This window comes from Anolis carolinensis, chromosome 2 (genome assembly GCF_035594765.1).
Source record: "Anolis carolinensis isolate JA03-04 chromosome 2, rAnoCar3.1.pri, whole genome shotgun sequence".
In the NCBI taxonomy this organism is placed as follows: domain Eukaryota; kingdom Metazoa; phylum Chordata; class Lepidosauria; order Squamata; family Dactyloidae; genus Anolis; species Anolis carolinensis.
In genome coordinates this window covers 294,960,090-294,986,524 of record NC_085842.1, presented here as the reverse complement: position 1 = coordinate 294,986,524, position 26,435 = coordinate 294,960,090, and the positions used below count along the sequence as shown (strand labels likewise).

Below are 26,435 nucleotides of genomic sequence, written 5' to 3'. Positions count from 1 at the left end.
TAAATGAAGTTTTATTATTTTATTATTATCCATGAAATGAAAAGCAAAGTTGTTGTCTTCAACATTTTTAAAGAAAAATGAGGTTATTTACAAGTTGCAATAAGCCATGGCATAGTTTGCTGAAATCCTGGGTTATTCAGGTGAATGAACCAACCTATGGTTTCTTAACCCAGCCACGAATAATAATCTGAAATCATGTGTTTTTTCTGGATTATAAACTCTGACTTGTTTAAATTATAGGTTGTTGTATTCACAAACTCAGAACTGGCTTTTCCCACAAATATCCACCATGAATCAGAAGCAGACAAAAAGTATGGATGGGGATAAATCAAAATTGGGAAAACAATCCACAGTTTGTTTTGTTATCTGCCATACATTTCATGACTTCAATAGCAAACCATAGGTCAACATGGCTTCAATAGCAAATCATAGGTCAATAACACTGTTTTGTTAAAAATCCTAAACACAAAAAGAACACTCCAAATTTCTTTAGTAAATGTAATAATTCTAATGCTTAACACTTAGCACACTTGCAAAGGAATGTATAGATAAAATGAGCCACAAAGTTCATTTGTATTTCTATATGCAGTTAGGCAAACTAATACCTGCCTTTATAATCTTAAATCACACATTCAGCAGTGAGCATATCTGCATTATAACAATACAGAATAATTATATTGCTCACAAGATTTTTACAGCTCGTGTTCATGTAGCAAAACCTAATAGAAGCCACTTAAAACATGTTTTCAGCTGTTCCACGCGGCAGCTGCAAAATATTGCATTCACTTGTCAGTAGCCACCAAAAATTAAACATCCCTGTACTTCAGTGCCAGTCCAAGCAATTTTGCCTCCTGAAGTAGAGAAGCAACCAGCACAACCTGCTCAAGTAAAGAAATATAATGCTTAAAGCAAGCCAAGCTATCCCACAATCTCATAAGCATCTCTCCCAATTCAAAACAGTAAACATACAGTAAGAAGGAATTAAATAAGAATTTGCAGGTTTTTATGACACCAAAAGCTGCCAAGAAAGGAACATTTCTATGCATACAGATTTGCCTTTCAGTGGGGAAAATTGCATAGCATGATTACGAAACAGTGGGGACAATTGTTGGTGATCACAGCAACCAAAAGGAAGAAGTGGTCATATCTTGGCACCTAAGGGCAAGGAGTACAAAGAGGCCTCTAAGCTTTCATTTTTCCAGAGCAGCAGAAAAGGAAAGTCAAATGGCATCAGTGCAGTTTATGCTCAGCACACAGGCTGGCTCTTTTCTTTCACTATAGCAGACAGTGTGAAAAGGCAAAGGACAGACTGGAGGCAGGACAGCTGGCAGCAGGCAGCCTTTGCCTACTTTCCAACATTTCACAGATAAAATCTGAGACGTGTGGCCAAGAAACATCACCATGTGGTCAATCTGCCAACAGTTACTATTAAAGAAAGACACACAAGCTTTGAAAAGTTACAGCAGTTTACTTTTGCTTGAGCCTACTGGAAGGGCAAAGCTTTCCTCACTTCTCCCCCTGGTCAGTTGAGTGCAAACTATTTTTACACTTTGAACTCGGGGATCTTCCAGACAGGCTTTTAACCTGGGAACTGTCTCAGGTTTACCTGAGCCATCCAAATAATGCCTCTGGTAAACCCGAATTAATCCAGGGTAAACTGGGATTTCCCAGTTTACTCTGGATTAATTAGATACCTAGAAAGATCCAGATCTTAATGTAAAGTCTGGATCTTTCCAGGTGTGGGCCCTGTGGGGATTGACTCCCAGGATTGCTGGCGATCAATCCATACAGTGATCCCAGTTTTTCAGAAATCCCTCCTCCCAGCCTTCCGGCGCATCATTCTGATATGCCAGGAGTTCTGGACATACGTTTAGGGGGAAATGGGGGGCTGAATGCCATCCTGGGTCAACCTCTGGTTAACCCAGGAGGACATGTGGCCACCTCCACTCCCAGGGAAAGTGCAGAGTTTGGGGTGGGGTGGGGACTGAATCCCAGGAGGAACTGGGATTAAATAGGATATAATCCCATTGGTGGTGGCCGAGGGACAATGTCTCTTTCAATACAATGGTAGCCACACCAGCACAATTATATAAATCCAGCAGTTTGTGAAATGGGTTTATCAGTCAGAAGATTATTTTGTGAAATAGGAATAACTTCAAAATACAAGTTTGTGCTTACAATATTTGTTTTATTAAGTCTTCCAGAATCTTGTTTCTAACAAGGTTTGGAAGGGAGAAAAATCTTGCTGATGTCAAAGGAAAATTGATTTCTGCTTGTGGCTTCAGCACAGTGCAAATGAATATCTGCTCAAATCTATTACTGCAGTTAAATGTTGTCTAGGGATAGAGAGAATGTTTTTAAAAATCAGAAGAAAGAAAAAATGAATTGTGTCTTGGGAAAGTGCATTTTAAAACAAACATGGTAGAAAAACGTGTTTCCAGAGTAGTAGTAAGCCATGATAAAGGGTATTCTGAATGGAGGAGAATTTTCATAGTTAAGGATTTATTCTGCGTTGAATATGTCCTGAGCTACAAATACTCTTCAAAAGCTACATACAAACAGAAAATTAGGCCTTCAAAAATGAAGTGCATTAAGGTTATATCCCTAGTGTTGTCTGCATGAACTAGGAGAAACTTGGCATGATGACATATAAGTATTTTGATTCTACAGGTCTGTCCCAGGTAGGCCTAAGATTTTGATTTAGTACATGCACTTTAAAATGAACAACTTTGTCTGCATTAAGGAGGAAAGAATATATATAATGCCTGGAAGAAAAATGTGGAATTATTGATTCATAAACCTAGGACATGAAAGTCATCTTCAACCACTTGTCATATGGAAGGATTCAGCAAATTCAAAATAGAATAGTCTGTATCCCAGCAACAGTGTTCAACAAGGCCAGTGATTATGAACAAGTAGCAACTGGCACAAATGAAAACGAGGGTGGCAGGAAATGCAAGTGGGACTCCTTCCGCCCACCCATATTATTATCCTGTGTTTCACTGAATAAACTCCAGCAAAATAAGCAAGAAATTATAGATCATGTCCAAAAGACTTAAACACTCTCAGTTTTGCTTGAAACTGACATTTTACTTTATTATTTCAACCTTGGTGAATTGACAGAGGTAAGCCACCTTTGTCAAGCACTACAGGTAAAGGCGAGTTACCAAACATTATCCTACAGTGCAATTTCCAAATGTTATTACGATGAATTTAAGAGCTATGCCCCTTATACATCATTTCCTTTTAATTCTTCAGAATTACTTCAGAACAGTAAAAAAATGTCTAAAGAGCCAGCATGGTGTTATTTCACTGCTGAACTAGGACTCTGAGGGACCTATGTTTGAACTGCTGCTTGGCCATGGAAACCCACTGAGTGGACTCGGGCAAGTCATACTCTCTAAATTTAAGAAGGCATCATCAAATCTCCCATTATCCCCAGTCCGCATAGCAGATATTAAAAAAATGATGAGAGTTATCATTCAGTAACATCTGGGGACCCACACTGGGTAAAAACTAAAGAGTACTGACCACTATTTTAAAAAATTATAGTTGGCCCTCTGTACCCATGAATTATCTGTTCATGGCTTCAACTTCCCTTTGAAGGCAACCATAAGGCTGATATGGTCCTCTATGAAAATGAGTAGACACCCCTGCTCTATAGCTTTAACTAAGGCTGCATCTATGCCTTACACTGACCAAGTAAGGTGGCAGAGGCCTCACTATCTAAGACTTCATGGCCATAAAGTGTTTGGGTTTTTTTTTCTAACTCCCCTGCCATGTGTGGATCACTGAAGTGCCTGTCCCTCCATTAGTTTCACCGTGTGATGTGGTTAACATCTACACACAAAGGTGTCCATTACAGGGCCTATTTTGGAGTAGCTTATTCCAGTTTATTTTGCTTATTCCAGTTTAAGGCCTCCAATGTGTATTCCTGCATGTATTTGCACTGTGTCATTTAAACATCACATTTTCGAAATGCCTTCAATCCACATTAAGTAGACAGTATAGATGTGCTTGGACTGGACAGTCCCTCCCTTCCAACTTAAAATGCCTATAAATAGAGAATTATTTGTAAAATAGGGCACAAGTAATAGGTTGCCATAGTACATGGGGATACAAGAAAATATATGAAATTCAACAAACAATGTGCTTAGAATGTGAGAGATGGCCACTTTATCATGGAGCAACAGAAAAGGTTAAAGTAAATGGCCCTTAGGATTCCATTCTGATCTTCCTAATGTTTTGAATTGATGGGTCAAATATTTTATTTCCTCAGGAAAGGCTCTCTCTGGGGACAAAACTTTTCATTTTTATTCTTTCTCTCCAAGTCATTTATAACCTCCATTTTCTACCAGATATGCGTGAAAGTTTTAGATCAAAACAAAAGCTATATTTTGGTGCAATTTTGCATGAGACTTATGAGTCACTGTTCCACATGTTAAATAAATAATTTGGTGTTACACTCATCAAAAATTCTATTCATCATTCCATTATTCCTTGACAGCTAAATAAAAAGTACTGTTTTAAAAGAGAAAAGAGCATTCATTAAAATTTCAAGAACAGAGCATGGAGACATTAATGAGTTCTATGCAATAGAACGTATTTTTCAAGATTTTGTTCTAGAATATTTAAAACTTAAACAAACAAGACAAAAGATGACTTTCTATACTCCAGAATTTCATTTCATTTATTATAGGTTTAGGTGCAAATGTAATAAATAACGAAGGAAATTTATTGCTTTGTAAATGGAAGTTCTATCCCTCTCACACAACCATGGAGGGGCACATCATGTCAATTAGCATCTGATCCGGATTAGGGATATCTGGCTTCCTATTCCCAAATGAACCATGAAACTTTCTGGCTGACATTGGGCCAATTATTATCAGTTAAGCTAACTTGTTGAGCTTTTTGAGAATGAAGTGGGGAAAACAGTAAGCATCATCTTACAGTAAAACAATAGTATAAACATATATTGGCCTAACAATAAAGGTATATGTTTCTTCACCTGTTGACTTATAGTGAGATCATGAGTTTCTTAGGCAAGGAGTACTCAGAGGTGGGTTTAGCAGTCCCTTCCGCTGAAATGTAGCCAACAGCTTTGGGTATTCATTGGTGATTTCCCATCCAAGAATTAATCAGGGATAACCCTACTTAACTTCCAACATCAAGAGGATTTTATGGAAAATGCTGGAGGCCGGCAGGATTGGCCATGAGGTATTGGAAGACAGAGTTCTATATGTCATATTGCCTGGCCTGCAAACAAGTTAGCCTTCTGTTTTCAGATGCAATAGAAGATATGTTCACCTTCCATGCAAATTATAGTTTAATCTGTTTTTGTCTAGCCCATGAGAGAAAGTCCCAGTCTTACCATAAAAGAGGCCATGGAACCTCTTGACTTATCCCCAGCAATAAAGCAGAGGGAAAGGTAACACCTAGTCAGTAGAGGTTTGAAAAGCTTTGAACCTTTGTTTTGTAATTTGGAGATTTGTATGATTATTTAATATGAATCTCCAAATTACTAATCAGAAAGGGACCCTCCAAAACTTTTGGAGAGATTTGTAAAGATTTGTTGTTTTGGAGCTAGCCTGGCACTGTTGGCAGTGGCTCCCACTTCCTGAAGGGAGCAGAGGGCCTCACCACTGTTTCCTCCTCCTCTGTTGGTGATTTCTCCCAGAGCTGAGGCTTTCCCTCGGAGGTAAAAATCAGAATGACTGAAGCAATGAGCAGGAATGGATGGGGCTGTGAGGGGAAATGATGGTTGCTGGGAAGGAGGAGGAAGGAGGGTGGAAAGGAGGCCTAGTAGCTCCTTCCTTCTCACTATCAGTCCCCCTCAGCGTTTGCGTGTCTCACCCCAAACTTATGTTTTCCAAATTCCCACTCCCTCCCCAAACTTACAGCCATTATTTTTCCCTCAGTTCTCTTAAAACTGCAGCCCCGTTCTTCTGGCTTGAGCAGAATTCTGAAAAATGTAATTTGGGAAGGCGAGGACCTCCCTAGCAGAGTATTCAAAAGGCCCCACCCAAAACTATGTTCCCCAGAATTCTGCTTACACCAGATGAACAGGGCTGCCTGTGTTAAAGCCCCAGTGTAGGTTAATTACATGTGCTTACTTTGAAAATAATCTTAAAAATAAGTGGATAGACTGTTCTATCTATAAGTGGATAGACAGGATTGCTGCCCTGCTCACGTCATCTCAATGTGCCACAATTTAAGGGGATACCTCTTATAGTTTCTTTTAAATGTTTTTTTAATTGGAAAAACTTTTCAAAAATCCCAAACCTCAGTAGATGAACTAATCTTTCTAAAACTTTACAGGACTCATGCCCTGCTTGTGTTGTCTCATTGTGCAGAAATTCAAGGGGATACCTTTTGTTTTGTTTTTTAATAAAAATTATTTGTGAAATCTTTAAAGCATTCCTAAAAATCAGTGGATGACAGAAACTTTCTGAAACTTGGAAGGTTTGAAGTCATAAATGTTGGCTACAAGTGCACCAAGTTTCATCCTATTAGCTATAAACATGGTAGGGGAACAAGCCTCTAATTTTTCGCATTGCCACTAATTGAACAAATCTTAACGAAGCAATTACAAAGCTTCGGAGAATCAGATTACTAATTGGAACAAAATGAAGCAGGGGCCATCCGAATCTCCAAAATTAATTACTAACTGGATTTCAGCCATTTTTGCACACCTCTACTAGCCAAATCTACCAGCTCAGATTTGCAAGTACACTAGATTCTGTGAGTGACCATTCTGCCAAAGTTACTCTCAGGTCTCCTTGATGATCCTTCTCATGTTTTTCCATCTGATATTGTGAAGAGGTAAAATGTATAAACACATGATGTTATGGATAATTAGGAAGGCAACAGACAAATAAATAGACAGTTGGTTTAGAAAACTATCTCCCTTTTTACCTTTTGAAGTAGCCACTTATTTATTAGGTAGCTTGCAAATAGTTCCTCTGTAGAACACTTGTTAACCTGTTCCAAACAGGGACTTCTTTCCATGATAGCTACTTCTATGCCAGAAGTCAGCTTTAATGTTCCCTGTAAAGAGGTTTAAATACTTCTTTCCTTGCTTATTTTTTATAGCTTTCCTGAAATAAAGCCACCATAAAGAGATATTTTTTACCTTACAATGACCATCCAGAATTGTTATCCTTATTTTAATCTCGCACACCCAGTGTGCTGCACTTTGGCAGCTATATAACACCTGATGATCCTTCCCTCAAGTCTGATGACTTCATTTTAGTTTTTTTCCCCTTCCTACTGGAACTCAGGAGCTAGAAGAATCATCACACAAAGGGGGTAAAGAAGGAGAAGACAGAAAAGCAGCACATGTGGAAGGCAGTTTTGGTTCCTCCCCCCAGCCCACATTAGGAAACTTCCAGCATTGCTTAGAAGACATGTTAATAGAGTTGATCAGGATTATGAAAGTTTTAGTTCAAAACACATACAGGACACTGAGTTGAGAAAAGCTGCCCTAAAATGTTCTGATGAGGCTCTTATTCTAGCTCATCTCTTTTTCTGTTAAATGTGAACTGACACTCACTGAAGTGGAATCTATCTTCCTGTCTTTTGTATGTTGAACACAATTACACTTTCTCTTTATGATGACACATGAAGACATTTTTGTTTTCCTGGCACATTTGTTCAGAATCTTAAAGTGCTCTGTTTGTGCTCCTTTATTTGTTTTTACTTATAGATTACAAAATTGTAATCTTGTCCCCTGCTCCTGGATTTTTGTTGGTTTTATAGTGATTTAATCCATTTTTATTTTATGTCTTTAACACCTTTGTAAGGTGCTTTGCAAAATGTTTCAGAAAGGTAATAGGGATCAGGTGTATCACTCAAATGGAGAAAGGGTGGGAGAAAATTTGAGTTTGTACATTGGGGCCCTTCCCCAGAGCCATATAATCTAAAATATCAAGGCAGAAAATCCCGCAATATCTACTTTGAATTGGGTAATCTGAGTTCACACTGCCATATATTCCAGTTCAAAGCAGAAAATGTGGGATTTTATTCAGCTGTGTGGAAAGGGCCTTGGATTCAAGGTGAGAACTTTTACAATCTCACCTTTACTCATTTTAATCTCTGACAGGGAAAGCTGCTTAGCTTCACAACACAAGGCACGTGAATTCTTGTTCAACAGAAGACTATTTCTCATGGAAAGCTTATTCTTGTTATTAATTCATTCAGAACTATCTTTATATAATCCTTCATCATATTCTCAAAGAGGTTTACAAAAAATAAAATAAAAGTGGAAGTACAAATATTAAAGTAGGCTAAACCCCACAAATTTATAATAACAGTATAGGTTATTCAACAGGATTAAAACTGAATCTAAACAGTTTGTGGTGTAGTTGGGAGGAGATCTCCACCTGGAACTGAAAGGATAAGCAAAATTTATTGCACATGTCATATAAATATACATGGAATTATTATAAGGACAAAAGAAGAAGAAACCAAAGGCTAACAAATACATTTGTTAAAAATGAAAATGAACAAGCCACAACACATTGGTTGAGATAATCCTCTTAACAAATCCTCCTCCAATTAAACCTCTATTTAAATTGTTCCAATTTTCCACCAGCAAGTAATCTGACTATCCACTTCATGTTTGCACAGTGTGGCTTTAGCAATAACCTGTATAAATATAGCACCAGTAAGAAGACACTTCAGTGTAACTTCCTATTCAAGGTTTGACAAAGGTTTGTTGTTCAAAACATGGGCAAGAATTTGAATGAGAGAAGAAAAAGTCTATCTCTGAAAGTGACAGTTCACTCAGTACTAATGTCATAATTTGGGTAGGGCTCTTTACACAAATCCATTTGGGAATCTTAGGGAATAAATAATAAATCCTAAATAAATGGCTGTGTGTTCAATTTTAAAGTTTTCTATCCAATGGTCTTCTCTTTTTTAAGGGTATTGAACTTTTCTCAGGAAAAAAGACAAATTCTGATTCATGGATGATCTGGTGGGATAGAGGATTTTAGCAGTACCAAAACAAGAGATGAAAATGCAGGTAGCAAGCTCACTGCAATTCATTCTGGCAAAACCATTATTTCACATACTGTTATAGGAACCAAGCCTACTAAACATGTATGTTTAGCATCCCTGCTCAGCCATGGACCCCACTGGTTGACCATGAGCGGGTCATACTCTCTCAGGCTCAGGAAGAAAATGAAAAAAAGCCCTCTGAACAAGTCTTGCCAAGAAAACCCAGTGGTAGAGTCACCATAAGTTGGAAACAATGTGAAGACACACAGCGACAAAATTACTCAGAATTTTATCGAGGCTATAAAGTGGACTTTGATTTTTGGATTGTGTGCTTTTAATGTTTAAATTAATATTTTAACTCTATGCTTTAATGTTAATGTTACTGTGTTTTTATGAGGCAATCGATAGTTGCATTTTATTATTGTTGTGTAGGCATTAATTTTGCCATAATATGTTTGGAAACTGCTTTGAGTCCCCCATCCGGGGTGAGAAAAGCGGTATACAAGTGAAGTAAATTAATAAATAATAAATTAAGGCAGGATAAAAGCACCTTTGACTTAGACTTAAGAAATGGTATCATAGCTCTCCCATAGTTGAACTAAGCTTAAAACATGACAGGATGGTGTCTTTTCATTGATGGGGAAAACCCATCAATTAACCGTTCCACCACTCTTCCTTGCAATTGCACAGTTGGGACCAAATAGAGAAATAATCAGCAGCAACAGCAGCACACAAGCACAGGTTGGGAAATACACATAGTAAGTGAGGTTATGCAGAAGCCTGATTGCAGGAATTCACATCAACAAAGTGCCAGCATAACACAATTGCACTGGGATGTGAAGATGATCATTCCAATAACGATACATTTCAATTTGTTTAAACAATGTAGTTGTGACAAGACAAAGTCCTTTGGGAAAAAGAGTGGCTTTTGCCATGTACATGGATCTATTCTCATGTGCATTTGCAACTACCTCTGGCCAAAGTAGGCCTTTTACAGGACATCTCAAACCAAGGGACTCCGAAAGGATCTAGTCAGATGTACTAATGGGTTCCTGGACTTAAATCTAGGCTTGATATCACTGGTCCATGAATGCCAACCAAATCTGCCTTCCAATGACAATCAGCACCTGCTGAAATGTTTGGTTCTATTACACCATTAAAAAGACAGAATCTCTTATTCTGATTTCACTTGGCAACCCTAATTATGGCCAGGGATTTTGAAAATTCATCCCCACAACATGTTGCAGTGTTTAACAAGTAATTTGGTGCAATTTGCTGCAATGTATATAAACGAATTCATTGCATTGCACTTTATGTTAATTTAAAAACAAAACTGAGCCTGAAAAGGTTGAGAGTCTTGTCAAAATGTCATTTAAAATAACCTTTTAAGTGGCTTGAAACTGTTACTTGTTATGCCATTAATGAACAACATTATGCTTATTCATCTTATTATTTTGGAATGTAAAATCTCATATTTTTATTAAAATATTATAAATAACATGTAGCATTCTGTACCATCTGTCCAATGCTGATCAACAAAATGTGTAGGAAAGGGGAGTGTTGACCAAGATGTCAAAAATGGGGGAAAGAAGGACTTAAACAAATAGAACAACTTGACATAAAGCCAAATGAATTCACTACCAAGAAGAAACAAAATTCCACTGACTAGATTGCAGCTGGGTTTTATTTCTAAACACGTGTGCTGTCATTTCATTACTAGCAGTGTACTTTGCACTTTACTGTGTGACTCTTTCACCCACAAAATGGGCCCTGCTCCAAATGTAATCCAAATGTTGATGTTGAGGGAAACAAAAGAAGGGAAGCATTATGTCAAATTCAAAAAAGGAAAAGCTGAAACCTTACACAATACCACAGGAAGGGATTTCAGGCATATTGAGAATCAGGAAGAGAAATGCAAAAAAATAATAATAACTAAATTGTTTAGGACAACTTCTCAGTGGTTGTAACAGTATTTTCCAAAATTGTGTCAAGCATTTCAATTTTATTTGATAGGCAATGTTGCAAATGAATAGATATCTTAATTCAGCTCCTTAAATGTATAGCTAGCCAAGTAAATACCATGAACCCATTCAGTCGTGAAACTGTGTGTTTACTAGAAGGCCTCAATCAGAGCTTGAGAAAGTTTTGGGCAACATGTCCCAGAATCCCTCAGCTACTCACTTGCCATACTAGTTGAGTGATTATGGGAAATGTAGTACAAAAAGTGAGTTTCCCAAGTTTTGGCAACTATTGGAACCCTAGGTGCATGAGCATGAATTTCCTGGTAGTGCCACCATAATGTCAATGTTCCTCCCAACATGCTTTAGATCAGGAATGAGCCAAGCAGTGTTAAAATACTGCTGATGAGTCTAGGACCTTATCACATTGAGATATAATCCATTTATATCAGAATACATCCCATATATTTTTAGGACTGGATGCATACTGTATTGAGACGGGATGCATACTCCCCTCACCAAATCTGATTTTTATGATTCTTATGTTTTGAAAATACTGTGCTTCCAGTGGTTCCCAAACTTATTTGGCCTACCGCCCCCTTTCCAGAAAAAAATATTACTCAGTGCCCTGGAAATTAATTTTTTAAAATTTTAATAGCAACAGAAAGATATATGTACCTGTGGCCATCACCGCTCCCCTAGATTGCTGCAGCGCCCACAAGGGGGCAGTAATGCCCACTTTGGGAAACACTGCATTACACCAATGAAGGCTGACTCTCTCCAATCCATTCAAAACACCTCCTTCATCACTCTATGACCCTCTACAAAAGTTTTTTCTAAGATGGTGCAGTGATGTTGCCTTGAAGTCCTAAACTACTACTAAGTCAAGTTATTTTAAATATTAATATTCTGTTACACATTCAAATGCAATGGAGGGAAGAACTTCCACAGCTTTTGGTAAAAACATATTTAAAAGATAATGAGGTAAAACAGCAATTAGCAATTTCTGTAATCCTGGAGACCTTTCCCCTTCGATGTCCAAAATAGACATTTCCATCATGAAAAGTCTGTGGTCATGAGATTTTGCCCATGGATGACAAGTCGTATAGTTACTGATGAGATGCATACAGATTTTCCTATCACACACAAAAAACAGTGCTCCAGCAATGGAAGAATCCATAGTACAGTAGAGTCTCACTTATCCAACACTCGCTTATCCAACGTTCTGGATTATCCAACGCATTTTTGTAGTCAATGTTTTCAATACATATTTTGGTGCTAAATTCGTAAATACAGTAATTACTACATAGCATTACTGCGTATTGAACTACTTTTTCTGTCAAATTTGTTGTATAACATGATGTTTTGGTGCTTAATTTGTAAAATCATAACCTAATTTGATGTTTAATAGGCTTTTCCTTAATCCCTCCTTATTATCCAACATATTTGCTTATCCAACATTCTGCCGGCCTGTTTATGTTGGGTAAGTGAGACTCTACTGTATTTCAAAAAAACACTATTAGAATTCCGTCTGCAAATAATTCGTTTCTGCAATGCTTTGCAGATGGATTCCGATGGAATACTGATGGACTGGAGCAAATGTCATGTGATGGGACTCATTTGAAATCATTCTCAAACAGTCTCAGAAATGGAGTATTTCCTAATGTAATAAAGTCCCTAGACATGAAGGCCTGTCCCAACTGAATCACTGCTCTCTGGTTACTCTTATTGCCAGGCAGACTAAGTAATGGTGCTATGGTAGCACTGAGCAAAGCTCTGTTCCTGGACTAAAGAATGCCATCTTAATTATGCCAGCCCCACTTCAGTTGTGAGCACATTGGGGTTGGGCCAGCATAATGAAAACTTGTGGCCACAATACTTGAATTAGTCAAAACCTGGAAAAAGCTAGAGAATTTATCAGTAAAGAATTGGTTAGACAGGATATGAGTGATAGCCCTAATAGAAAAGTTAACCTACGAATTAAGATTAGCAAAAGGAGAAATGAAAGAAGAAATGTTTGATAACATTTATTAGCTCCATGTGTAAAAGCAATGGTGAATTTAAGCCATCAAATATCTAAGAAAGATTGTGGATCTTCTTCAGGAAGGAAGAAAATGGTTCAATTACTCCTTGATTCTTTTAAGAAAATTTGTGAAGACTTACATACCTACTGGAGGAGCAGCTAGCAGAGGATCATAGTCCACCTGCTATCCAAATAAAAGGGGCTATCCTAGATAATCACCAGATCCTGTCTCCTCTTGGAAGGTAAAGCAAGATCAGCCCTGGTTAGTATTTGGATGGGAGACTGCCAATGAATACCAGGTGCTGTGGGCTATATTTCAGAGAGATACTTTCTCTGAGTGCACCTTGTGTAAGAAACCCCTATGAAATGTGAGGGTGCCCCATAAGTTGGCAGGTGATATGAAGTCACACACACCCATCCGTGTACATCATGCTTCATTGTATTTCGCTAGTGAAATTCAAAATGTAATGTTACAAACCTATCATAAAAATCACCCCAGAAGCTGAAAACATGTCAGGTAATGTCACACTTCTTGGTGTATCATTAGTTTCAAACTCAAATGCCCCCATTGTTTCACCATGTCATCTACAGTTGGCAAAATGAAATGGAAGAGAAGAGAACTTGTTTCTGATGGCTGTGCTGAGGAACAAAGTATGTTGTTATGTACCACCAAGTTGGTTTTAGCTTATGGTCACCCTATGGAAAAATTCCAAGAGAGAAGCTGTTACATGGTTGACCTATGTAACTATTCCCAACAATACAAGGTACAGCTTAGTATGAATACATGCAAACAGCATGCATGATAGTGGGTAACATGTGGCCCAAATAATGTTATATTATTGTACCTCCCATCGGCCCTGGTCAGTTTGACACTAGTTAAAGAGATAACAGGACTTGCAGTCCAATAACATCTGACTAACTACTGGCTGCCTACCAAGCTTTGTGTACATACTGGAATTCAGTTCAAATGAATATAGGAGACCATTCCTATTGCCCATATGAAGTGTATATTTGCCAGACATTTCCCATGCCTGGTCTAGCTAATTCTAGGGTAATATCTCTTGTACTGAAAATGCTTTAAATCTGGCAGTCTGCTTAATTTAAATGAAAATCATTCTCAGAGGCTTTGAGAAATGTAAAACCAATTTTGAAGCCTAAAGAACATCTAAGCAATTTATTATTTTTTCATTCATAAAAGAAATCAGAGATGTAAATAATGTAGAAGGAGAAATAAGTTTGCTGTGCTCATTGGAGAAAGGGAAAAGAAGTAAATTAGTTGATTATTTCTTTTCCATTCCCTGCCTTTGGAGACTCTAGCATATGATTAAGATAACATAAAGGACTGGTTTCCTTTTTTGTCACTTTGTAATTGGCAAATGGGTAACTGCTTTCATAGAGCCTATACCTTTTTTGAAAAATGTGAGTTGCTCACAGCCTGCCTGTCCAGATGAACACTATATCTAAAAATATACTCACAAAGATTTTCCTTTGAATTCAACATGGAAAACATATTGAGTAAGGGAGCACACAATTGAAGTCCCAAACTCCAGACTTTACAAAGCATAACAAGGTGAAAGTCCTCCCAGAGGATTCTTGTAAACATTTCTAGTAATTAAATATCAGTACTCCACATTGGCTGGGATTAGGAGTATAGAAACTTCGTAAAAGTGGAAAAAACACAAAGAAAAGGGATTTTTTTAACCTGAGAGAATATCTCTCTACGATTGCTTCTACACTGTCCTTATATCCCAGGATCTGATCCCAGATTATCGGTATATCCCAGGAGCCTCCGGTGGCTCAGTGTGTTAAAGCACTGAGCTGCTAAACTTGCAAGACCGAGAGGTCCCAGGTTCAAACCCAGAGAGCGGAGTGAGCGCCCGCTGTTAGCTCCAGCTTCTGCCAACCAGCAGTTTGAAAACATGCCAATGTGAGTAGATCAATAGGTACCGCTCCGGCGGGAAGGTAACAGCACTCCATGCAGTCATGCCGGCCACATGACCTTGGAGGTGTCTACGGACAATGCCGGCTCTTCGGCTTAGAAATAGAGATGAGCACCAACCCCCAGAGTCAGACATGACTGGACTTAACGTCAGGGGAAACCTTTACCTTTACCCAGATTATATGGCAGTGGAGACTCATATAACCCAGTTCAAAGCAGATAACCTGGGATCAAATCTTGGGATATAAGGACAGCGCAGAAGGGGGCCTAGGAATCTCTAGATTAATGGTTCTCAACCTGGGGTCCCCAAATGTTTTTGGCCTACAACTCCCAGATATTCCATCCAGTTTACCAGCAGTTAGGATTTCTGGGAGTTGAAGATCAAAAACATCTGGGGACCCCAGGTTGGGAACCACTGGTCTAGATCCTCCACCATGACTCTATGGTCAGCCTCGGAAAGAAGCGGACCATAGGGTCACACCGGAGTACATAGAGATTCCTAGAGATAAATTTTATATCAAACAAAAGAATGATGATGATTACTTCCCTACTGCTTTTTCACCATGAAATCCATGAAAGTTAGGGGGGGGGGATTTTTTGCAACAAGGACAAAGAAAGAAGAATAAGGATTATGCTGGCAGGGGTTAATTCTGGAAACTGTAATCCCCCCCCAAAAAAAGCAAATATTTCAAACTCTGTTTTAATAATTAAAAATTTATTACCATCCTTCAAATCTCTACCAATAAATACGTCAGTAGCTACTAGAGAAGGAATTAGATGTAAATACTCACACATGCCATGTGGAATCAATCTGCCAGCAACAGCCATTCCATGTGGGAAGGAGTAATTATGGAGTTCTCAGCTGTCCCTTTCCTTGATCTTTTTCATGTGTGCTGTTGTTGAGCCTGGGGTCACTCATCCTGTTTCTGTGCATTTTATTTTTTCTGCCAAAGTGTAGTATCCTACATTTCTCCTTGTTGAAATTCATTTTGTTATTTTTAGCTCAGCTCTCTAATCTGTTAAGGTCATTTTGAATTCTGATCCTGTCTTCTGGAGAATTAGCAATTTTGTGTCATCTACAAACTTGATAAGCATGTCCTCTAAACCTTTATCCAAGTAATTAGTAAAGATGTTAAACAACATCGGGCCTAGGACAGAACCCTGCAGCAACCCACTAGTCACTTCCTTTCAGGATGAAGAGGAACATTTTGTGAGCACCCTTTGGGTTCAGTCACTGAATCAATTACAAATCCACCTACAGTAGTATTGTCTAGCCCACATTTTACTAGTTTGTTTGCAATAAGATCATGGGAGACCTTGTTGAATGACGTACTGAAATCAATATATGCTACATCCACAGCATCCCCTGCATCTACCAAGCTTGTAACTCTATTTGGCCTTGGGCCCTTGCCAATGCAACTCCAGGCAATGAGTGATGGATGCTAGTCATGTTGCGTCTGTTGGCTGCCACTATAAAAAGAACAGGAGGGGGATGGTGAGTGCATCCTGTGTCCCTGGACCACCTTAGCCGAGGGAATGTGGGATAGCCATGTAAACATTTGCTGCCATTTCCATCTCTGAATCTGTCTACTTAAATGGCCCAAAGCCGCAGTTTGCTCTGGATTCACAGAAAAAACTGGAGCAATCCGCAGCCTTTTAAAATGATGTTCTAGGCTGTTTTAAGTGGTCTTGGCTGACCATCATGCAGCCATCATGGAGTTGATCCCCTGCACGCATACACACACAGAGAGACTTTAATAATAAGGCTGTGCCTGCACCCTCAGATGCAAGTACACAGCTTGCCTAAAAAAGCTTATGCTAACAACTACATTATCTGATTTAGACTCTAAGATCCCTCACATCTGAAATACAACTTTGTTTCACCTCCCCCCCCCCCCACACACACACACAATCAAAATTTTAGCTCATTACACCTAGCTACAATATGTGGAACTAATTACTTCCAAACTCCGATAAGAGTAAGTGCCTTGATGAGTTGGAACTCTGGCGTCTGCCCAAAGATGCCACATACCCACAGATTGAGTTTCCATTCCACTGGGCGTTTCAAGCTAGCTCCTCTCTGCCAATCCAGGTTGACTATGATTTTCTGGCTGTTAAACATATTGACTCAACAGTGTTGTAACTGCTAAAAACTTCCATCCTTTTTACAGCATTCTGAAAGCATAACTGGAAACTAGATTTACTATGAAATAATCTGAGGATCAGATACTGTGATAGTGGGAATAAAAACATCTGACAAAGTGGTCTGAAGTCACCTAAAGGCTATGCCAATTAAATTGATTTAGTCTTTAAGATGCTACATGACTCTTGGAAGGGTTTTTTTTTTACTGGTAAAAATTCATTGAAAACTATTTTATTTTAATGTGAATTATAATCAGCATATCTTTATATGTAAGTGAAAGTTAAGAATACCTATAGAGCATATGGCAGAACAAGCAAATGCCTTTAGGTTGCAGCTTATTTGATAAATTCCACTAAGCTGGTTGCATTCCTATGTATGAAATGTCACACTCTAATAGCAACTTTTTTGTTTGGAGGCACTTATCATCTTGTGTAAATGCAAGAGCATTTACAATGGGTAGGGATGTGGGCTGATACTAGAAATTGAAATAACACATTTAGCTGAATGCCCTTTTCTTGAGTTCTCAGCAGCAAACCTATTGTGTATAATCCAAAATAGAAAACCTAGGGACGAAATTGTCCTCACATGTATGCATACATGCATACAATAACACCACTGTGAGTGTGTAGGCGCCAGCACTTATATGCACTCCATAATCTTCCACATGTTTCCCAAAATAAGTCCTTAATTTAGATTTACCTGCTATATTCAGTACATTGATTAGAGGTCCTGTGGCCAGAAATCCAAACCTGTCTTTTCTTGATCATATTTGCTTCACACAAATTATTTGCCATTGGAAAGACTTATCAGTGTTGCTTAGTCTGGTGCTTAGATGGTTAGGAGCTGGATTATTCACACTTAGCGGAGCCTGAACTTCCATAAAGAAATCTATCTTTGGCTACAATTCTATGCATATCTATTCCAATGTAAGGACAGATCAGAAATTGAAAAGATACTTTTAAAAACTAATCATAGGTCTAAGATTTACAAAACTAATTAGCTGCCATTATATATGTAAAATAATTTCCCCAATTTTTCAAATGTAATTAATATAATTAAGTATGTGCTCTCCTTTAAAACACTTTTACTTTTTATTCCTGTAATTTTATTTCTAAGATTCAGGAGATATATTGGAAATTCCTGGACATTTCAGATTTTGCCTCCTACTTATTTGTGTTCTTTTATTGATACCAGCAGAGTATTTTAAAAAATATATAACCCTTACTTTCCAGTCTGTCAGCCTTCTCCTTTTCACTTCCTTCACCCCTTCCCTATATGCTATAAGTTGGATCTGCACATACCTACATTTGTCCAAAAAGAGTGGATGAGAGAGGAAAAGAAGATGGAGAAAGTATTTTTTTGCAAAACCTTTGGGTTTGGGGCGTGAGAGGTGGTGGAAAGAGAAAAAAGGGATGGGAGAAGGAATCATTCAATTTAAGATGCCAGAAGATCCTCTTGTTGCATGCAGAGTAGAGGTGATCCTATTCAACAGAAGAAAAAGGAAGAGTATACAATGTGTTTTATTTCTACGTATAGATATAGTTAACTAGTAGCCCAAAGGGACATTAAAGGTAACTGATGATCAGCCCTACTTGTCAATTTGGACAAACCCTCAAATTCTGGAAAAAGCAATGATTGTCAGATGGAAGAGTAATGACTGCCAGGAGTTCAGGCTTACTTGTCTATGTCTAGCCACTAGCCAGAGCTGAAATAGGGGCAAAATTCGCTACCTGTCTGCTGCCAGGAGTTGAGCTGATCTTCAGATATGGAACCTTGCAGGGCAGTAGAATATATTTTTGTGACCAGAGAACAAAGACTTGAAATGTATAAAACCCAGGCTCCCTATACCCCTACTAACTAGTAATATTTTGCAAGTAATATTTTATTATACATTAGCATACTTAATCCATGAAGGAGGTGTACAGTTTCGGGTCACTGTCAAATCAAATTATGATCTTGTTGATTAATCCTCCTCCCCTCCCCCTCCCCCACACACACACCAAAAACTCAATTTTTAACTGTGTATTTGTTGGACAGAATCTGTAAACAAGTTTGTAGAATCCCAAAGCAAATATCAGATTAACTCAAGTATGTCAATGCAACTATATATTCCATGCTGCATGGAAGATTAAACTCAAGTTTAATATAAAACATGAAAGTCATGTCTAGCAGCAGAATGACACTTTACATATTCAGGGTATAATCGGGGTCTTAAATATAACAAGAGAAATTTATAGTGATGTTTCATGCCTCATAAGACAAAATTCAGATATACAGTAGAGTCTCGCATATCCAGCCTTCGCTTATCCATTGTTCTGGATTATCCAACACAGTCTGTCTCCCACCTGGATTCACAGCTGTGTCTCTAGGCAACAAGGACTGAACTTTTTATGGATTTAACTTTCAACAATGTTGTTATTGTAAATTCATTTTATTCAATTGTATCTTTATTTGTAGTCAATTTGTTAGTAGCCAATGTTTTTGTAGCCAATATTTTCAATACATTGCAATCGTTTGGTGCTAAATTCGTAAATACTACATAACTTTACCGTGTATTGAACTGCTTTTTCTGTCCATTTGTTGTAAAACATGATGTTTTAGTGCTTAATTTGTAAAATCATAACGTAATTTGGTGTTTAATAGGCTTTTCCTTGATCCCTCCTTATTATCCAACATTTTCGCTTATCCAACATTCTGCCGGCCCATTTATGTTGGGTAAGTGAGACTCTACTGTAGTTCGACCACAGATCTGTAGCCTTGGTTTTATTTGGAACCTGCAGCTGCTTACGAGGATTCCTTTCAAGACAATGTGGTCTGCCCATGTTTCTCCATGGACCAGCTGATCAGTTAAGATTGTATGGGAAACAATACTCAAGGGGCACAGCTTAATGTCAAAGGGCAAGAAGTACAATCAATGGATCTCCTGAGCTTTATTCTGCAGAAATAGTGAGGTGTTGAGTGCCTGTCTAATTATGATGGCAATACTTAGCACATAGGTTCATACAGTGGAGGAACCACTCATGCTCAGCATTCAGAGTGAATCTTTTCTTTAAACTCAACAGAATTGGTGACAGGGTAGAAATGGGAGTTGGGCAGGTGACACTAGGCAGCCCTTAGGCTGGTGGCCTAAGAATAATGCTTCTCTTAGGACAGTGGTTCTTAACCTGGGGTTCCTAGATGTTTTTGGCCTTCAGCTCTAAAAAAAATCTTACAGCTGGTAAACAGGCTGGGGACTCTGGGTTGAGAACCACCATCTTAGGATGTTATCACACGAGGTTCTAAAACTGGGTTCTGTCATTGCAAACCCTTCTTGCTTGAGACTGCCATTGGTTCTATTCTACAAATGATTTTAGGAAGCTGGAAGCACAGAGGTCCACACATACACAGAAGTGAAAAGAAAACATGGGAATATTCTGGGGATAAGTGCCTGAAACAGCTGGGCTAATTCTAGTGAAAATGAGAAGGTATTATAAATCCAAGCAGATATTCTAGATGCACTATATGGATATAAATATCCTATGTACCTATGTATAAGCTTAGAAACTTTAGGCAAAAAATCAGCCCCCAATACTTGGGATGAATTACCCACCAATCAGTGTGCGTAATGTACCTTGACTCAGATCAAAAAAGGAGCCATCCTCTTCTCTGAGCAGATAAGCAAAAAGAAGGAGCTTAGCTTGTCCTAGGGGAGCCTAAAAGAACCACCAATCATCTCTATTATCTTTGCTATCATGTCGTTTCCAACCTTTTTGAATGTCTGGGTAGAGGAAAGGCAGCTTGTGATGGCTGGCTCCCTGATGTTCCACTGGTGCTCTCCCCTCTCAGCAAAATGACCCAAAACAAATCTATGGGTCATTACATATTGCACTGGGCATCATTCATGGGAATGGATAGAAATATCAGTCTTTTGCATCCTGATCAACAGGATAACAGATCTTTGTTGCTTGCAGCAGCAGCTACCCAGTAAATCAGTATTAGGAGTATTTAGTATCTCTATGAATTCCCTACACCAATGAATATATAGGGATTGTGACAAAACAAATCAGTTAAGAATGTATAATGTTTTTACTGTATCATCTCATGCCAGCCGCTCAGTGTCACAGGCTTAAGTATTGTGCTGATGTGACAACTGTTGTCCTAATCATCTAGCATCTTGCGCAATTAGGTTCTCAATCACATTGTTACTCAAATCTAGGATCAATTTCAGTAAGAACTAAAGAATGGCAAATGTTTGAGGGTATTTATAAATTAGACAATACTTAATCTCTATTTATCACCATCAAAGAGCAGTCAGCAAAATAACGAGAACTTCTAATAAGACAACATGTAAAGTGACTTATACAAAGGCAAATGTAGACATTCATGAACGAAACAACAGACAACAAAATGATTCTAATTTCCCCTAACTGAGCCCTTGTCCTTCTTGCAACAAAAAATAATTTTGAGGCCAGTTTAGATAAACAGTAGGATCCATAGAATTTTCTTTCTCTGCTAGGACATAAAAGTAATTAATTCTTCCCTGAAATAAAGATAAACATGGCAATAAAACAGCATGTGCTTTGGTAAGCCAGCTCATGTTGTGTAGCCAGACTTTCAAGAAGATTTCACAAGACATTAACCACGACAACCCATTTTGTAGGTCACAACTGCAGCCACCATGTGCCAAACTGAAGCTATTGTGCGTCATCTAACGAATTCAGAGGGATTTCCAACAATAGAAAACTTTATATGCCAGTAAGCTTCCCATATGTTAACTCAGATCTGAATTAGTCACTTAGACAACTCATCAAAACTTCTTAATGCTTTAAAGCTGTGACATAAAATGAAAACATAAAGCAAAAGGGAGGGGAGCATAAGCATGATTAAAAGCAAACAAACAGATGGGAAAGAGTACACAATACTTGAGGGCCAGTACTGGATTTTGACTCTGGAGCCCATAGTTACCCATGAAGCTATGGAAACCCACCTTGGGGAAGTCACACTCTCTTGGCCCCAGAAAATCCCATGATAGGGTTGCCTTAGGGCCACCATAAGTTGGAAATTACTTGAAGGCACACAACAAAAATGAACAATTCTTATTGTAAGAATAAATATTAGATAATAGATACCATTACTATTTTAAGAGAGTCAGTGTGGTGTATTGGTTTGAGTGTCAGATTTTGGGGAAACAGGGTGGAAATCTCTGCTCAACAATGAAAATTTACTGGATGACAAGTCACACTTTCTCAGCTTAGAGGAAGCAAAATTCCTCTGAATAAATCTCACCAGAAAACCCCAGTCTAGCTTAGAAAATCTATTGTCTTATTAAAAAATGTTTCACAACACATCCAAAATTGTATTACATGAAATTTATCCAGATTCTCAATTTGATGGAAGCAGTGGATCATCATACAGAGCTCTGATATGGAAAAGAAACATTACAAAATGCTATTAAGTCCAAGAGCACAAAGGGAGTAGAAAATAAAAGGCCAGATCAAATTCACCTAACAGAAGCAAGATGGAGGGTAATGAAATAATTATTACTGCCACAGAAATATCTTGATATATATTTTTGATCATTCCCCATGACAGATCTTCAGCATTCAGAAGAAGTTGTTATGACAAAGAGAAATCAACACAGTAAATATCAAAATAACCATATAACGTTTAATGGTGCTGTCATCAGGAGTATTATGTACCATTTTGGCAACACTCTCTCAAAATAGAATACATTGCATCTGGGAAAGATTTTTTTTAGTAATGACTAAGTGGGTCATTATGCATTTTCTCCAGTCTGACAGTGATAGCCATACAAATGAGCTAAAAAGAAATCCAGAAAAAAATCTGGGGAAATGGCAGAGTTAATGGCCACAAAGACCTACATGATTTTCATAAATTTTAAATGCCAGAGGCTTGAATTGGTATACTATTACATGTCTCTTCTTTAATCAGATTCCTCAGCAGGTTTTGTTTGGCCAGAACAGTGAACTGATTGTTAGATAGTATAGACCAGGGTCCTCAAACCTTTTAAGCCAAGGGCTGGTTCACAATCTCACAGATTGTTGAGGAGCTGGACTATAGTTTGAAAAAACATGAATTCCTATACACATTGCATGAAATAACAATATTTAAAATGAAGAACAATGTTAACCAACATAAACTTACCAGTATTTCAACAAGAAGAGTAGGCCTGCATTTGTCTCATGAGATAGTGAATTTAATTAGGATTCTTGTTGTTATTGTGCGCCTTCAGACTTAGGGTGACCCAAAGTCTAAAGTTTAGTACGGGGCGCCGAGGGGGGGGGGGGGGTAGGGGTTCAGCCCCCTGAAAATTTTCAGATTAAAAACACCCTGGTTTACTCATGAATTTTAACTGGTTAACCAAATCCCCATGATTGTCCACTGAAGTTTTTCTGTCTTGAGTGTCCACTGAAGTTTATTGATGAAGCCTAATTTTAAAATTATTTTGCATTATGGAACAATTCTTCATGATTTGCTAAAACAAAGTCCCATCCCCCGAATTTTTTTCTGGCTATGGCCCTGCCTGTGGGTCTTAGTTTGCAGACCCCAGGCATAGACCAATAGTGTAAGTCAATAAGACAGTATTTCTGGTATAAAATGAGGAAGACAGCCAACTTCTACTGCTATGTTATGGAGCTAAATGTATTACAACACTCAGATCCTAACACTATATTGCAGGTATAAGAAAAAACTGGGGTGCAGGGTGAGACAAGAGAAGCTTCTGTATTGGAGTCAATGACCCACACCGTAAGTGACATAACCTGCAGCTTGTCTGGACAATGGAATGGGCAGAAATCCTAAACCTTTGTGGTTGACTAAACTGTGAACTCATTTTCTGACCATAGGTCCATATGAAGCCCAAAGGGACATTGTTAATGCAGGACAGACTTGGGGAAGCAACAAGGTTTGCAAAATTACAGTAATTTGGAGTACTCTCTCCTGATGTTTTGCCCACATCTATGGCAAGCATCCTCAGAGGTTGTGAGGTTTGACATCACAACCTGAGGATGCCTGTCATAGATGTGGGTGAAACGTCAGGAGAGAATGATGCTGGAACATGGCCATACAGCCCAGAAAACTCACAGCAACCCAGTGACTCCAGCCATGAAAGCCTTCGGCAACACGTTGTGCATGAACGACTGTAATTAGCATTCAAAGACACAGAGGTGTTAGTCTGAAATATCAGTATGCAAAGGGATCTAATCTATGAAAGCTTATGTTTACTAACTTTGTTCTCTCAGTCTCTCAAGTGCTACAAGATTCCCTTTGCATACTGTTACTAAATTATCTCTGTCCAGAAAAGGCCATAGTGATGCATCAGTGGAAGCTGATAAGAAGCACTTCAAGTCCATTTGGGTCTCCAGTGATGGGTATGGAACTAAGAGTACGTCCAAGCTTTGCACTTCCTCATTCAAGGGAAGTGAAATTTATCTGGGACACATTGTTTATCCAGTCCCTATACTTTAAGAACCATCAAGACACATTTCCTCTGTCTCATCAGGATTCAGCTTCAGTGTATTAGTCCTCATTCAGCCCATTACACATCTAGGCACTGGTACAGTATTTGTATATCCCAACTGACTCTAATAATTAGAAATGGGGCAAACTGATAACATCCAAGTCCAGACCCTTATGCAATCACTTAAGCAGCTTCATATAGATACTGAAGAGCACAGAGGACAGGACAGAGCTTGGCATCCACAGCTTAATAGCTGTGGGGCTGAACAGGAATCTCTCATTGCTGTTTTTTGGAACTGGTTCTATAGATAGGAGCAGAACCACTGTGGAAGAGTGCCTCCTACTCTCATCTCACAGAGCCAGTTCAGCAAGATACCATGGTTAAGGCTGTCAAAATCTGCTTAGAGATCCAGGAAGATCAATAAGAGTGTTTTTTCCCTTGGAATCCATCATCAATCCGAGGAACTAAGGCTGTTTCAGTATCATAAATGCCACTAATTCTGACTTTATGTCTATATCCAGCTCAAAATGTTGTTACGAAGCTATTACTAGTGACAAGGTGTTCAGAGGGAAACATAGACTTCTGTTCTAGGTTTGCTTCATATCAGTTCTCAAATGTCCTAGAATGTGATAGTGCTTGTGGCATCAACACTTCTCTTTATTATATCTGCTTCACTTTCAGAAGTGTAGTTTTCAAACATCCATCTTCATTACATTTTGTCTCCCTTCTTTAGAGGATGACTATTTTTTAACATGGAGGAGCACTCAGCTGGCTGCAAATTGGGACTAAATTGAGAGTTAATTCATTATGTATTTCAATGACGTTTTCAACAAAGGAAAACAACAGTTAGCAAAACAAATGATTTGAGAACTTGTCATCAATAAAATTAATAGCAGAAGCAGTCACATAGTCACAATATCCATTACATGGAGTCACAATACCCATTCAGTGGGAAAAGGCCTTTCAGAAGAAGCTTTTTCTATCTTAGCAGTTGAGTTGGAGAAGTGAAGAATCATTTAGGTGGTCACATTCATATTATATAATGCTTGAGAAACTTTGTGGTGGGAATACGATGGGAAAAAGGCACAACCAAGGGAGAACTACATTGTCTTTGCCCCTAGCTGCTACCATTATACAAGACAAGAGCAACATCTCTCTCTGGTGAGAGAAGGGTTGGATCATCCTCCTACATCATACAGACCTATAAAACCAAATGGTATAATTTTTTCCCTTCTATTGCTAAAGGAAACTTCATTACAGCATACTTTCTTAGACAATTTTGGTGGCTAATTTGGTGTGTGTTTGGGTGGGGGGTGGGAGCTGGGGACATTGCAAAAGGAGAGTTATGTGCAGTTCTAAGGTTAAGTGTTGCCTGTCTCTAATCAACTCTGACACATCAATAAGATCTTAATAACAAAAGAAATTCATCTCAGACATTGGGGATAAGAACTAGAATTCTCCTATCCACACTATATATCTACTGTATAGTATATACAACAAGTAACCTCTTGTTTTAATAGAATTAATGTTTTCCTATCAAGGGGAAACCAACACAATTACTAGGCATATTGATAGCCACTCCCCTCACACCACAAACAAGATCAAGGATTTCTGTACCTGCATATACCTTATGCTTTTCATGAAGGAGCTGACATATAAAAAACAGTTGAACTTAAGGATGCCGGCTTCATGCATTTAGTCAGCCATAGACCTATAACCAACACAGTGTTATTTCATGTGGATTCATTACAGTGGCTATGAATGTATGTAGTTAGCACTGAGTCCTACGGAGATGTAAAGCAAAGTCCAGAAGTAATCCCAAGGATAGCGCAAAATAGAGAAGAAACCCAACAGAAGAAGGAGGCATCCTTGCCCAAAGATGAACTTTGGTTGATTGAGGAAAACGAATTAAG

At 38.4% G+C, this 26,435-nt stretch overlaps 1 protein-coding gene and 2 long non-coding RNA genes across 10 annotated transcripts in view; 1 reads left to right on the top strand and 2 right to left on the bottom strand.

Moving 5' to 3' along the window:
- Positions 1-26,188, bottom strand: part of LOC134297154 (uncharacterized) — a 54,565-nt gene extending 28,377 nt beyond the window's left edge. Inside the window, exon 1 of the long non-coding RNA XR_010003927.1 lies at positions 1-26,188. This exon is cut by the window's left edge and continues 2,465 nt beyond it. This is a non-coding gene — a long non-coding RNA (uncharacterized LOC134297154).
- The window catches only part of pde4d (phosphodiesterase 4D), an 830,388-nt gene that overhangs the window by 436,244 nt on the left and 367,709 nt on the right, over positions 1-26,435 (bottom strand). The gene's annotated exons all lie outside the window — the stretch shown is intronic.
- Positions 26,179-26,435, top strand: part of LOC103277597 (uncharacterized) — a 21,242-nt gene continuing 20,985 nt past the window's right edge. The window contains exon 1 of the long non-coding RNA XR_505524.3: positions 26,179-26,435. This is a non-coding gene — a long non-coding RNA (uncharacterized LOC103277597).